The 14492-nt window shown below is 43.6% G+C and overlaps 1 protein-coding gene across 2 annotated transcripts in view; it reads right to left on the reverse strand.

The window, feature by feature from the left end:
- The window catches only part of HPCAL1 (hippocalcin like 1), a 64155-nt gene that overhangs the window by 37784 nt on the left and 11879 nt on the right, over positions 1–14492 (reverse strand). Inside the window, exon 2 of one of the 2 annotated variants that reach the window (XM_084202169.1) lies at positions 10582–10625. The gene's annotated coding sequence lies outside the window, so the exon portion shown is untranslated. Of the gene's footprint in view, positions 1–10578; positions 10626–14492 lie in introns of both variants that reach the window. The other variant, XM_084202168.1, reaches the window with a different exon arrangement.

The following is a 14492-nucleotide window of genomic DNA, read 5'->3' on the forward strand; positions in this document are numbered from 1 at the left end:
GCCTTCAGAATCATTAGCAGTAATTAAGAAGAGCCAACCATAGTGATAAGCCAGATCTCTATAAAAGAAATACATGCTGCACTGATACAGATTTATTTTTTCCTTCACTTTTTGGTGGACTAACATGGTACACTCCTTATAAAGATATTTTTCAAGTCCTTCAGTTATTCTTCCAATGTTGACTCACTGAATCCCAGCTGGGACTCTTGGCATCACTAATCCCAGCAGGTCTCCAGGACAGCACCAAAGACTTTATGTGTGGTCACCAAGTAGATACTGCTCTTTCAAATTGCCACACGAGTTCCTGAAGCACAGTTCTTTGGAATTCACTGTGATCTCACAAAAAGCATTGAGAACCACTGATCTAGTCCAACACCTTTTCATTCAAATAATTTCTCCAAGAATTTTGGCACCCAGTCACCACCCATTTGGCCTATAGCACCTTTCAAAAGATGTGCAGCCCTGACCTAAAAGCCTCCAGAGCACGAGAACTCCCCATGGCCAGAAACAATTTTCTTCAAACAGTGATGTTCTTCTACTATTAAGCAAGCAAAGGATGCGCAGGTTTTGCTGTGGTAGGGGTAGGATAGGGGAATTTGATCATTTTGTGTCATCTCCCTGTTTGTACCATATATAACTCAGTGCCCACTTGTGCAGCTCACTGCAAGATTAGCTGGCTCGCTCAGACAGGCAAGGGTAGACTCCTAAGGCGTTTAAGTGATTTGGGGCAGGATGATCATCTGTCTCCTCCCTGCCCACAATTAACTGTTCCATGGCCCCTGTCTGTGCCAGGGCTGAGCATGCTGGGGAAGGGAGAAAAACAGAGGAGCTGAGCTCCTTCCACCATGAGCAGGAGCATCTCTTCCCCCTCAGCCTTCAACGGTTTAAAGGAAGTTGTCACAAAGGGAACCAATCCCATTGATGATCCAGGATCCTGCTTATTCAACCTAAAGCTCAGTGTTTCAAACAGCAGGGAAATCAAACAACAAAGCTTTGCAGTAGGCTAATAAATCACTGCATATCTATGCTCAGATGGTTGCAAGGAGCACGACAAACTTGAAACAGCCTGCAAATTTCTAAAATTAAACAGTTCTTGGTGTTACAGAGGTCAGCCATCTGTTCAAATGTTCGTGTTTTAGTTAATATAACTCTTCTTCCACTCTTCTCTCCTGACTCAAGCATACTCCCTAGGAAGATGAGAGTACAAATCCCTAGGAGAGAATATGGCTGAAGTCACCACAACTAGACAGCCCTCCTCGTCCACAGAGAGCTGCCCACAGAAAGCAGGTTTGTGGTTAGGACAGGCTACAGAGGCAAACAAAAAAAGTGGTGGCAAGAACAGTGTATTATCCAGGTCTCCCAGGAGCACCAAAGCCTGCAGAGAGCCAGGATTTCTGGTGAGAAATTTGCAAGGTTTGCAAGAGAATTTGTCAGGTTCTGAAAGCTGCACACAACATCCCTGGCTTGTCAGGAGACCTCTGGCCCATCCTTCCTAACCTCTGCTCAGTCTTGCAGGGCTCCAAGGAACATCAGAGAGCATTTCAACATTCAGCTTAAATTGCCATCTCATGACAGGAAGAAAGTGAAATTTGACTGCTCTCAACAGATTTCACATACATTTGTAGTGGAACTGCTTGCTTTATAAAAAATTGGAATTATCTGGAGTTTTTCAGCAAGCAAGGCCAGCCCCAGACTGAGGCTGGGTTTATAGAGCAAGAAGTGGACTCCAAGTTGTGTATGGTATGAAGAGATATGATGCAAAACAACCAAATTCTGCTGTTTGACATCCTTTCACAGTATGGGTTATTCTGTCCTCTCCTCTATCCCTGGTAATAAAAGGAGGAACAAAAAACCCATGAGTTCTGATAAAGGTGAAGAATGAGGGGGACAGGAAGACAGAAGCCAAACAAGCACTTTCAGGAAGAAAACAAACTTGGGCAGGGAAGAAGCCAAAGTTAAAAGGATGTGGAAGTGGTTGACTGAGAGTGGTGGTCTTCTGCCACCATCAACCTGCTTAAAATGTGTCTTCAAGGAAACTGGCCAGTGCATTTCAGATATGGGTAGCCATGGTCCATCAGGACATCTGGCATGAAGGAAAAGACAAAACATGCATCTTTAAGCCTTTGGCTTTAGGCTGGGAATGATGTCCTCAAAGGAGACAAAGTAACATGCTGCTTTATTGTGTATAATTTTAAATCAGCAGGAGTTGAAAGAGGTTTTGATAAAGACATTTGGATAAAATTCTGTATAACAGAGATATTGTGCAGAACTACCTACTGAGTTAAAGACCAAGCTGCATTTAGATGAAGAAAAGTGTCCCCATACTTCTAAATGCATTTTGGAACAGGTGTGAATCCCTGGTATGGCATATGGCTTAATTCAGGGGAATAACAGTGAATGAATTACTGGAAATATTGCAATTCATTATTTTCTAACACCTCCAGTTTAAAGCCTAGCCAACGCTTCACAGCTTGACCTTTGGGATGAATGTAAAAGCAGTACTACAGCATGAAAACAAAATATTTCCCTGCTTTTTTTTAAAGTCAATAGGACCTGTATTATTTGAAGAATGGTAGCCTCAGGGAATCTGTTTCACTGCAAAGCCATTTAGGCAGCTGTCATTAGTTTAAAAGCTCATTTTTGTTTAATGACTGCTGTTTCACATACTCCCAATGCCATGTATCCTAACTGTCATACCTAAACCTTAGATTTATGAAAGCATACAGCAGCAGCATTATACTCAGGGGTCTGCTGATATTCCCATTATTAAACCACTTCTTACAAGTGTTGACTTGTGTTTAGGCATAACAAACCCTGTGTTCTGTGTGGGTGCTGCCATGGAGGTGGATGCTGCTCAGTTCCCCCAGGATGCCTGGCTGTCCAGGCAGAGACACCATCATCCCCAGCAGGGGCATCTTGCAGAGCTTGGGAGAAGGATGCTTCAGATGCAATGAGAAATAAAATTAAACTTATACTTTGTTTAGATATTCTTTATCATCACAGGAAGGGGTGGAAAGCATGACAAGGCCCACTCTCCTACTAAGTCACTCTTTATCCAGGGTGCAGAGAAAACATGGCTGGAGGGGAGCACTACCACAAAGTTGTTAAACATCTGGAAACAAATGGAGAACCAGATAAGCTGTAAAACCAAACCCTTTTTTCTAGAGTCCCAGGCTATGATCTTTAAAACACACAGGTTCAGGAGGACACTCAGAAGTCATTTCCCAGGTACCACACAAAATGCATCATTTAGTACCTGTCTGCCGTGAAATTCCTTTTGCACCTGCTATCTTCTATCAGTCCTCCATTCAGCTGCCACTTTGCAGGTAAATTCACTTCCCACTATTTTTATAGTGGAGAACAGGGACCATTCAATCCTCTTACTTCACTCTGTGACTGAAGAGCTGAGTCTGTGAACTCTACTTGTCAAACTTAAAACAAATAACCAACCAAAATGAAAGAAAAAAGCTCTTCTCTTCAGATTAAAACAGTTAGAAAACATGTGAAAACTCAGGGAAGGTATTCCTGGCATATTCTGAAACCAGTGAGCACAGATTTTACATTCTCAATTTTATATTTTCAGGCACTAGTATTAACATACCTATCTATTGTGCTCCTTGTTGCAGCGTTAAAATATTTCATTATAATTCAGAGAGAAGGTATTTTCACCTAGAAAAAAAAAGGATTTGAAAACAAGCTGCCTTAGTGATTCCAATATAAATTATCAGAACTAGATAATTAGCTATTCTGACAAATAGGCAGTAATGTTAAACAACTAAGGAGACATGACATACACCCATAAGGATATGTCTTAATACTGATGTGCCACAAAACACAAAATTTCTGGATGGTAAATACCTAAAATGAAATTTCCTCCCCAAATTAGAAAAAGTAACATTTTTCCTAAATTATTTTGCCTGTGCATTTCACTGAATAATTATATTCCCTTTGAAATTCAGTGGAGGCCAAATGCGATTTTTTGGGTGAAATACAAAGTTCTGTAGTTTAATCCACTTCATTTTTACTGTAACAGATTTACTACACTCAATTTACTGATGAATTCAATATTGAGATAATGAATTCTTGGGCTCTAGGGTTTAAGATAGTCAGCCAGCAAGCACCTAGCAAAGAAAATCTCTCCCACCACTCCTGCTCGAAATCAGGAACACAGCTACAGCTGGGACCCAGAGCCCTGTCCTCTTCCAGCTCTCCAATCCTGTCTGCACTGGAATAGAGCAAAGTAGTTTAGTTGGAAGAAGACCCAGAGCACTCATCTAGTCCAATTGCAGATCCCAATGCTTCTTTCCAGACAACAACAAAATCTAGACAAGGGTCTGATGGCCATGTCTGCTTTTCCTGGGAATTCATGTCAGCTCTCTGGAAAGGAGCAGCTGGATTTTGACTGCTAAGAGACCAGATTTTATGGTAGCCCAAGGGTGGTATTTATAAATACCAAATGCATAGGGAGAAGGAAACAAAACTGCCTGGTTTAGCTGAGACTCTCTTTGTTCACACAAAAAGTTTTCACCCCAGCAACCCCACTGATGCTCTGCTGGAACTTCACCAGAACACAGTGCAGGAGGAGGGCAATGTCTGCACATGACAGCAGATGTACAGGCAGCACTTGGTGGTGTTGGGGGAACTGCCCCCTCCCAAAAAGTCCCAAACGAAGCCTGCCAAACAAAACCATGTACAAAGCAATGTGCATCCTATGTCAAAATTATCCATATATTTTGTAGTGGCAAAATTGGCACTTTATGTTCCTCTAGCCTAAGTGGGGTAACAGAGACCAGAAATCCACACCTGCTGCAACAGCTCGTGGTCTGTAGGGAACAGGACTCTGCAAGAAGCTGGCTGGGGACCTGCACTGGCAAACCCACAGCATCTTCTCCCCCCTTCACTGGACACTGTGCTTCCCACACGGAACTGTGGAGCCTCCAACCAGTACCACAGAGTTCCTTTCTGCTTAAGGCAGCAGTCAAGCATTATTGAACGTTATTCTGCGTTCCTGGTAATTAAGGAGAAGACTGTAAACCCCCCCATATGAAATGCCCCCTTCATTTCAAATGAAGGCTTGGTGGGGATGGAAATGATCCTTCTGTCTGTCTGTATGCTCATACACAACTGCAGACCACACTCAGCGCAGCCATGGCTGCCTCCTGCTGCCTTGGGTGCCGTGAGCCGCTTACAGCAATTAAGCCGCTCACCAGCCAGGCTGTCCCAGGATACAGAGCCCAGGAGGATGCCCACATTCAGCCTCTCTCTCCATCACCCCTCCTTACAAATGCTGATGAAGGCCAGAAAGGCTCCCAGACACTCCCCCTCAGGAGGCAGTGCTGCATTCCCAGGCCTGGAGCAGCCCCCATCCCAGTGAATTCTGGAGGTGGGAAGTCTAGGAGTGGCAATGTCCATTCTACTGAGTTCCCAGAAAGGGAGCTGCATCCAAGCAGCTTTAGGGAAATATTTCCTGGGCTACTGTAACTCTGCTATGCAATTCCTAGATCACCAAAGCAGTGTAGTGAAGCAGTTTTTGCACCCACCATCTTTGCAAACCACGTTGACTTTTAGTGGGTAACTCCACTCAGCAAAGGAACTTATTTTGATCACCTTCATATTTGTCCCAGTTGAGGAAAATCAGACTTCATCTCATTGCATTCCCTTTCCAAAAAAGGCCATGATTTCTTTTTCTTCCCCTCTGGAAACACAGTGGTTGGCAGTCCATCCAACCTGCAGGCATGCAGCTGGACAGACATGCTGTCTGTAGGTATTTCTGACTGCATCCCTTAGCTAACCTCTACCCTAGGATGCATGCTTTTCTTTGCATTACCAGGGTACCAAACTGCTGCAGGGTAATGAGAAGGAGCTGAACAAGGTAAGGATCCACTTTAAATTACCATTTTTTAAAATTAAGGCCAGTGGGGCCTGATACAAAAGCCAGCAAGGTTGATGGACAGAACTGCTGGTCATGGCAGGTCTCATCTGCTTGAATTAGAAGGGTCCTCAAGGCTTCAGGCAGGTGAAACCCACTGCACTTCCTTGGTGACTGCCCAAGTAACTCCACTGAGCTCTCCCAAACCTTGCTCCCTCTTACACCAAAGCCCCCCACTTACACCAGAGTTTCTCCCAGCAAGTGCCAAGTCCCTGACACCATAAGCCAAGGCATCACCTCATTTTTTTCTGAGCCTGGTTAACACGGTAGAGGTCACAGGAAAATTAAAAATGTAACAACTCACTGTAGGGGGGGGGGAGGGGGTGAAAAAAAAGCGTTGAGTTCATGACTAATCTTTGCAGCTCTTGCCATAGACAGGATTTGTACAGACATGTTGATTTTTTATAAAAATAGTAAATCGTATTACACCCATGCTGCAAGACCAAAGATTCACAACGATACCTTAAGACAGCTTAAATAAAAATAGTACTACCTGAGTCAATCTGAGCATGATAATGCTTTGTAATCCCACACTCTTAGGGGATGAAGCGTTCTATAGCAGTGAATCAACACGAGATACTTGCATTAGGAGACACTCCTTGCTCATGCTACATAGCAACATCTCTACAAAATGGAGAAGGCAGGTGGTGTCTGGGGGAGCACAGTGCACAGTGGGGAAAACAGGGCAATTACAGAGACCCACTGTCTTCCAGCTTGGAAATCTTGGCTAAGAGCTTACTTTTTTAGAAAGAAAATCTGCTTTCTTTTTAGAAGATTTTCCCCATCACAGTAAAGAATGAAGGAGAAAGTTTGAATTTTAAAAGTTTTTGAAAAGTGAGCAATCCCAAAGGCTGTGAGCACTCATGCAGGAGAGTCATTCATAAAAACAAACACAGCTGAACAGCAGCATTGCACAGTCATTCTGGGGTTTTTTTCTTAACATCCTTGAACAGTGAATATGGAAAGTAAACATGCAGTACAACATAGAAAAGTCTAAACAGAGGAGACATCAGTAAAACCTATTTATAATAAAAATGCAAAAGCTGAAGTCTCAAATAGCATTTTTAAAGGTAGCTAAGGAAAAAATTGGAAGCTTTGATTGAAGACACGTTAAACCATAATGAATTATCTTCAATTACTTTGTTACATAAGTTACTCACAAAAGGTACTTCATTTGCTATTGTGCTCCCATTTGTTCTTTTTTAAGACACATTTTCCAGTTAATTGCACTTCCATCTCCCCTCCCTGCACCCACAGTATAGATTTATGTATGGCAGACATATGGCAGACGTGGCCCTCACAGCTCCCTCCAGACAGGAGAGAAAGGTAACAGGAAAAGTTATCAGAACTGAAAGGTCTTCCTTTCCCCAAGAGGACTTGAGTTTGAGTTCTGAAACAAGGCAGATTTTCAAGGCTGTAGTGCAGTTGATGCCCAGGGGAAGGAGAACACAGCCTCAAATTCCCACTTATCTTGCCTGCTCCCTTCTTCTCTGCCCTAATGCTCAGCCTGGCACCGCTGCTGGGATTTTTTCTTCCTGCAGAGCCTGAATGTTCACAGGAAGGGTGATCCCATGGGACCCTGGATATGGGGATACAGGTAGGCCATAGAGAAGGCAGAGAAATGCTGACAAGGGCAGTAGAGGCAGAGCCAAGCTGAAAGGCACCAGGACTCAAGGATGAGGAGATCCTGGTGAGGGGGGATGTCTAGTGATGACCAGAGTCATGGGAACATGCCTTGCTCTGTGCACAGAACATACAGCATATTTCCAACAAACTTCCCAACACCCATGGCAAGAACATTCCCTGACTTCCATGTCTTGCCCCAGGTGATCCTGAGATATGTTCAGAAGCTCAACCCTCCAGTACTTCTTGCAACCTCCCACTCAAGGGGACTCCCCACAAACACAAAGGCTGCAGAGGTCTTAATTCAGCTTTCAGTTTAAAAATAGAATTTTTATCAAAGCCAGTTTGGTAGGACAGGTCTGTCAGTCTGGCTGCAAAAAGTTTCACTTTCATGCATCAAACACACCAGCTTTGGACCAGAGAAGTGGGGAGCCCTCTTCCAGACTCAGAGCCCCATGCCCATGCTAGCAGCAGGCAGTTTCTGAAATGATGTTCACACCACCTCATGTCCCATCCTCTGCCCTCCCTGGCCACAGGCCACAGTCACTCATGTGCTCCTCCAGAGCAGCACAGGGGTTACAGCAATGCCCCCTCCACAGCCCCCTGCACCCAGGACAGAGACAGCCCTCCTGCCCACATCCCAGCTCTGCCCTCCCAGCACAGCCACCCTGAAACAGGCCAAGGATGGAGCCCCTGACCCAGCTGTCCATTCAGGTGTCCTGTGCATGTCCCATCATGTGTCTGGCTCCCTGGTCTTCCCTGCCCAGAGCTGCTTATGTGCTTAGGGGCAGAAACACAGGTAAGCAGCTTGCTGCATCAGACCTGTGGTATCCCAGCAGGAGAGCATCCAAATGTCAATTCCCCCTTCCATGGCCAGCACCCTCACTTCCAGATGTGTGTAGCTGGGGTAAAATTCAAGCTACCTTCAGGCAGGCTCATACACATTTTAGTTTCATACTGTGTTCTGAAGCCATCCAGGTGCAACTGGCCACACATTACATTTTGGAAATGCCCATCAGGCTCAGCACTGGTCTGCCTGCAAGTCTGTCTCTTACTCCATGTTAAACATGAACTGATGCAGCCTGACTGCTGCAAGGCTCCATACAGAGCTGTCATGCTCTGGAGATGTACCTTCTTCTGGTAGGGATCATATGAGTTCCCAAACTGAAATCATGCACACACCTGAACTTGAAAACGTGAGGAATAGAGACCATTGAAGCATCGAAAAATGTGATGTGCAACCACCCAACTCTAAGCTCTGTTAGCAAAAGTGCATCAGGAGCCCAAGCTCCCAGGAAAGACTGCAGGAGCTTTTCAAAGCACTACCCAAAGAGACTACCCAGGAGAAAAACATATTAAACAAACAGTCTGGAGTACCAACAAGTGATTTTTTACTCATACGCTGTTCAGGTGTAACCTGAAACAAGAAAACAAGAAAATCCAACTTTAAGTACAATTTAAGGAGACAGTTTAAAATTACCTGGATTTTGCACACATGGTATTACTGTCATCCATCTCATACTCCTCTCTGTCCTCAGAAGAAGAGTTTTGTTTTATTTTTCAACCTCTCAAAGAAGGTCCACTGAATATTCAGGTCCCAATACGGAAATCAGCAATACAAACCATGCAGGTTTACAATACAGACCCCATTCTAGTTGCAGGGCTGGGAAAGAGAGGGGTTCATAAGCTACTGCTCACTAGAGCATTCTTGAGAAAGGCATTTGTGATTCTGGCTTGTAAAACTCAAGTTTTAGGAACGTAAACCTCAATAAGGATAAGAAAGTAAGGATAAAACAGCTTATTAAGGAAGGGATGTTTCCATTGCTGAAAGAGGGAGTTGATAAGATAGACATTTAAGGGGTGTTAAATAAGCCCCTTATAAATACAAAGTAACCATTTTTTAGCACAATGAACACATATTTAGGTGGACAGACACACCAAACTCCATCATCCTCCCCTGCCCTGAGAAATTACCAGTGCAGATGACTACATTTCACCTGTATGGACACTTCAAATCAGCCTGGGACCGTGTGTATCAGAAGGCATCTGATGGATGGGAATGCACAGATTTGGGCCATTAGAGGTTTGGGGCATTCGGCCACGGTTCATTAGCCAGCCTGAGCACACAAGAGCTCTAATGGCCTGTATCCTGTGCACTAGGGAAATGCAAGGAAAGAATGAACTTCCTGAGGAATTAATGGGTAATTACATAATCTGGTTAATCTCATGGGAAAGAAATCTAGAACTGAAAAAGGAAATAGAGTACGTATTTCTCTAGAACAACAAAAACAAACAGCAAAGGGTGTTACAGAGCAGGACCTCAGCTGGCACCATTGCAGAGACCAGCTCCAGCAGAGGAAAAAAATTGCTCTGACTGACATCAACCTTTTGCACCTGCAATGGCACCAGTTGGCAGTTCTTAGCAATCTCATCCTCCTGCAGCTCTTGACTGATTTAATGTTTCACTTTCTCACAAATAAGAACCTAATGAAGTGCATAAAATGAAATGCATGGATTTTTGGGTGCAGGCAGAACAAAATCAGTCACATGTGGCAGAGATTAGCATGGGTTATGCAGCTCATATAACTCTCTGGAAGTTGCATTCCTTTAGATTAACACCTTGGACAAAACAGAAGGGAAAAAAAATCCTAAGGTGGCTTTCTGACACAGAAAACACTGCCCCAGTGGGACGTGTAGGCTTTTAGCAAAAAATGCAGCACAATTTGTACAGATTATCCCTAAAGTCAAGTATTTTTTCTTAATGTAACAGTTCACTTATCCAATCTCAGGAAATTATTTTTAGAGCAAAGGTTACTATTAAGTGCAAATCTTAACATTTTGACAACAACCCCTGCTTAAAGATTAGCCCTGCCAGGTTTAAACTTAAAGCACACCATTAACTCAGCAAATGCAAACTTCTGCACTCAATGCAGAACAAAAAGCCTGCATTTTCTATTTCTCATTTAGTTTTACTATTACTAAATTATAGAGTGCCTCAAAAGGAGCAGGGTCTGCAAAGTACTCACCACCTATTTTGGAATCTCTTCAGAGAAAGTCCACGGGGCTCGATTACCTGGAAGAGAAGGCACAAACAAAATATGCTTTACATAACAGCTTTTCTCTAAGTGACAGTCTTCACACTCTTGCCCTCTCCTGTTAAAGCTACTGTTCTCAGTTCAAAAAAACCTCCAGAAACAGTCTAAACATGCAAAAACCCTGCTCCGGTTCTTACCCTACAACGGGAAACAGCTTTGTTGTGTATTTGCATTTTATTATTTGTCCTGAAATAAGAATTATTTCTGTGTTGAAAAATGTACAGATTTGTCTTGAATTCAGACAGCAAATTCTTCTGATGTTCAATAATCTGTTGAAATCATCCTTTTTATTTTAAATAGTTTTTTGTAAAAAGCCATCTTTCAAAATAAAAATCAGGTTCAGATTCAGAAGGCTTGCTTGGCTCATACCACAGAATATTACTACACCAAGATGTAAAAACTGGAACAAAACAAAGGAAGAATATGAGAGAGCCAGTTCCAAGTTTACTGCAGCCACTAAGCATTGTTCTGAAAGGTTAGAAATCACTTTGCTTTCACTGAGCATGTTTCTCAAGGAAAAAAATAATTTGCATCCCATCAGCATCTGTCAGCTCTGAATGCTGAGGGTTCATCAGCCTTCAAGGAGTCACAGATCAGAGCACCAGCAGCAAGGTTCACCTTCTCCCGTGATTCCTAATCTCTCAAAATCTGTGGATTAGAAAATCGAAAGCAAGTGACTTGCTCTGATTCCCTCTCTCACAGAGCTGACCATGATTCTCCTCCACCAGCAAGGCCAGGCTCAGATGGGAAGAATCCATCTTCTCCAACCCAATAGACAAACTTCTTTCCTGCCAGATTCCTGCCTGACCCAGTAATCCTGTAACTTCTGCAAACAAAATCCCCCTGTGTGTAGCTCCCAGGTGCCTCCAGCCCACACCTAGCACACACACGTGGTCTGCCCAACGCCAAACCACAGCCACAGACATCCCAGAAAAAGCCTCCCAACAGTCTCCTTTGGCACCTCACCGTCCCTGCAAGCAGCAGTTCCTGCTTTTCATGATACCACTCACATTCATTTCCACTGGCCCTAACCCCTACAGACACAGGGTTTCATATTTCTCCCCTTACAGCAAGCTGCTGCTGTTTGCTGACACTGCAAACTCCTCGTGCCAATCCTACACCTCCTCTCCAGACCAAACACCCTTATTCCTTCCCATCTTTCCTCTTGAGTCCTGCTATTCAGATCCTTGCTGGCCTTTTCCATTTTTTTACATCTTCCCTCAGGTGCAGTGCCCCAAGCAGGCTTTAGTACTCCAGCAATGCCAAAACACCAGGAGATCCCAACACTGGGCACAAAGTCCATCCCCCTGTTTATGGAAGCATGTGTCTGTGGCTGTTGGGGCAGGAAGATGCTGCAAAAGCAACGTATGACCCACCATGGCCCCACAACACTTTTCAGAGGAGGCCCTCCAACCACCCCTGAGCGTTCTGTACAGCCAACCCATGCACCAGAGAGAAATGCAAGCCCACACTAAAAGCCTTTTGGTGGGAATGATGGACCCTCCAAGGTCATCTTGTGGTTCTGTCCAAAGCTACTTGAAAATCAAATCACTTTCTCCCCCCAGGTACTTACACTATCCCCTAGTTTGGTGCTACTTGTGGAGTCTGAACCAGCATTTTATCAAATGTATCAGTAACAATGACCCATGCCATAGGGTCAGCTTTTGGAAATTCTCACACAACACTGAGCTTGGTCACACACAGAAGCTAAGTCTGGATTGTGGTCAGCACACCTACCTTGCACTATCCATAAGTTTCAACCAAATTTCTTTTCCATAGTTTTTTTCTATGAATATCAAAACATCACCAAAAGCTTAACTAGGATTGGAGTAAATCATATCATCTTCTCTTTTTCTAGGACTTGTTAGCCTGCTCCAGAGAGTAATTAGGATGTCTGACATTATTTGTCAAACTAACCCATGCTGATTGTTACTCATAAGCACCCAGAAGATGACTAGGAGGAAAATAATTTACTGACTTCCAGGAAAACACTGTAATAAAAGTCAGAGTGACTGCACTGCAATTCCATCTCCTCCTTTAAAAAAATTAGCACTATATATTTTGGTTTTTGATTGTTATGGTAACCTCACAAATTCTCCACAGGTTTTCTGAAATAAACACCAAGAACAAATTGAAAAGAAGTGAAGCAGCCAGTGGAAACACAGCTCCTTCTACAAATCCCAAGAACAAAACAAGTGTCACAGAGATGAGGTCAGGGTATCCTGCCCTGACATGGGGTCACCAGTCATCCCCTGAGGGTGCCCTCCCCCCTGATGACTGGGGAGTGATGCTGCTTAATTGGCTTGTACTGAAAACCAAACTTCCCACATGCATCTTCCCATCATCTGGGGAGCAGTTTCAAACAAACTTCCCTAAAGCCCAAAAAAGCCTAGAAGGAAAAATAAAGGCAAAGAGAAAAGCCCTTAAGTGTGTGCCCCCTAAATGACTGTGTTCCCATTTTATCCTGGTAGCTTCCCCCATCAGGGCAGGTTTTAATTACACCAGGAAGTAAATTCTAATACACCATTCTGTTACCCTGAAATTTTCTGTTACTCTTGAGATCCCTGGACAGGCACTCCTAAATGTTGCAACCTGGCAGCAACAAAAACATTTAAGCAAATAATTTTAGATTCAACATATTTTTATCACAAAAACTCAGTATCCTTATCTTACAGAGTGATGGATGTTATTTCTCCAAGCTGCAAAACAAAGGAACCCCAATGAAAAAACCACATAGGGACTGAACTTGGTCAATGGCAAAATAGGAAGCACAACCCACAAACTTTTCATTTCTCTTCTGTGTTGCTGCCACAAAATTGTTATACTTTCCCCATCCAACAAGCCAAACAGTGCAATATTATTTGGCCATATTTATATGCTCAAAGTAAATGGAATTTCACAGTCCAGATGCTGGATTTTGGCATCCCAAAAGACTTTCAGGGATGTCTGAAATCATAGAAAACCTTTGTTCCAACCTGCAGGAGTAAAGGGTAGCTGCATAGCACACATTAATTTCTGTGTTTACAGTCCATGCAGTATTCAGATTCACTGACAATTAAAAGTATGCTATAAATGAATTAGCAGAAGAAACTCATGGCAGAAATTCAATTACAAAGCAGAATTAAAGGAAGAGATGTCAGAAACTTTTGGAGGCTGGGCAGGAAGAGGTGAGTACATCAGTCTACTATTTTCAGAGCTGCTAGCAAAAAGCTTAAGAAGACGGCTCCAAATAATCATGTGTAAAGATCCTCCTTACAAAGAGAGCTTAACTGAGAGACCTGAGAAACCAAGGTGACAAATTATTTTTTCAGAACACATTCTGATCTGACAGGGGTAAAACTCCCTTTGAGGGGTCAGATATCACCCACCCTGCCTGCCCCACGGGCATTGCAGCTCTGCCATGTCCTGCAAAATCCTTGGACAGGCCTTGGCTTGCACCAAAGGCACTGCAGACACCTTTACTTTTCTTTTGTCTTGTTTTTCAAAGCGATTTTAACCCCATTCCTTTACTTTGAGTCATAGGCATTACATTTTAAGCAGGTTTCTTTCTACTCGATGGAGAAGCCTCACATGCTGTGGCTATTTTCTTCCTGGGTTGGTCACTGTCTCACCCTGCCCTGTTCTAGCCTCCATTTGCTCCCCTTTGGCTGATACCATCCTCCATCAGTCGTGATGCCAGTTACCAATAAAGCCCTCCCACACCTCTGAGGTTCAGCTTTCATAACTGCAGTAAGACAAATCATTACTGTTATTAACATTGCCACGTTGGTGGGTGGCGTGACCTGCCTGCAAACGCCGCACGCAGCAGCCGAGAGGCTCCCAGGACTACATCAAGACTCTGCACT

This window comes from Fringilla coelebs (assembly GCF_963513975.1).
Source record: "Fringilla coelebs genome assembly, chromosome: 3".
Classification (NCBI taxonomy): domain Eukaryota; kingdom Metazoa; phylum Chordata; class Aves; order Passeriformes; family Fringillidae; genus Fringilla; species Fringilla coelebs.